This window comes from Salvelinus fontinalis, chromosome 23 (assembly GCF_029448725.1).
Source record: "Salvelinus fontinalis isolate EN_2023a chromosome 23, ASM2944872v1, whole genome shotgun sequence".
Taxonomy (NCBI): Eukaryota; Metazoa; Chordata; class Actinopteri; order Salmoniformes; family Salmonidae; genus Salvelinus; species Salvelinus fontinalis.
The window spans coordinates 11,612,368-11,613,897 of NC_074687.1; positions in this window are offsets into that span (position 1 = coordinate 11,612,368).

Below are 1,530 nucleotides of genomic sequence, written 5' to 3' on the forward strand. Positions count from 1 at the left end.
CGTTCGCGCATGTGACGTGTCCGGTCTGGTCAGCATGTAAGGTACTGGAGTCCTTAGTTAGTAGGCAGCTGAAGGCCTACCTCCAAAAAAATATATTTAAATGGAATGCAATCAGGTTTTTGGCCTGGCCACATCACTGTTTCAGCGACATTGAAGGTTTTAAAAGACATCCAATGTTCTCTTGACAAGAAGTTACATTGTGTTTGTTTTTATTGATTTCTCAAAGGCATTTGACACAGTGGACCATGTTGTGTTAGTGCAAAGGTTAAAATGTTGTGGAATTACTGGTCATGCACTAGATTGGTTTATAAATGACCTATCAAATCGTACACAATGTGTAATGGCGGATGCTTGTAAATCCATAGAGTCCATGGAGTACTCAGGTGTTCCGCAAGGTTCTATTTTGGGCCCACTGTTACTCATTTTGTATATCAACAACAATGGGGATCATATTGAAACGGCAGATGTTCATTTTTATGTTGATGATTATGTTCTTTATTCAAGTGGTGGTAGTTTATCTTTAGCTTTAGAAAATGCCCAAAAAGCATTTAACACCATACAACAGAATCTGTATGATTTGAAGCTGGTTCTGAATTGGGGTAAAACAAAAAGCGTGGTATTTTCAAATGCCAGGCATTTTACTAATCATATCATTGCTACATTGGATGGACATACTATATAGCAAGTCAAAGTGTACAAGTATTTGGGAGTGTGGGTGGATGACAAGCTGAGCTTCACTGTTCATGTGGAGAACTTGATAAGGAAGCTCAAGCTGAGAATAGGTTTTTATTACCGGCATAAGGCTTGTTTTTCTCTGGAGGCCAGGAGGGAGCTGGTACGATGTACATTACTGCCGGTTTTAGATTTTAGTGATATTAAATAAACTCAGCAAAAAAGAAACGTCCTATCACTGTCAGCTGCGTTTATTTGAAGCAAACTTAACATGTGTAAATATTTATATGAACATAAGATTCAACAACTAAGACATAAACTGAACAAGTTCCACAGAAATTGAATAATGTATCCTAGAACAAAATCAAAATCAAAAGTAACAATGCAGCTGGTGGCCACACCAGATACTGACTAAGTACTGCAGTGCATCTCCTCCTCATGGACTGCATACACTGGACTTGCCAGTTCTTGCTGTGAGATGTTACCCCACTCTTCCGCCAAGGCACCTGCAAGGTAATGGACATTTCTGGGGAGAACGGCCCTAGCCCTCACCCTCCGATCCAACAGGTCCCAGACGTGCTCAATGGGGTTGAGTGCCGGGCTCTTCGCTGGCCATGACAGAACACTGACATTCCTGTCTTGCAGGAAATCATGCACAGAACGAGCAGTATGGCTGGTGGCATTGTCATGATGGAGGGTCATGTCAGAATGAGCAGGAGGGTACCAAATGAAATGAGGAGGATGTCTTCCCTGTAACGCACAGCGTTGAGATTGCCTGCAATGACAATAAGCTCAGTCCGATGATGCTGTGACACACCGCCCCAGACCATGACGGACCCTCCACCTCCAAATCGATCC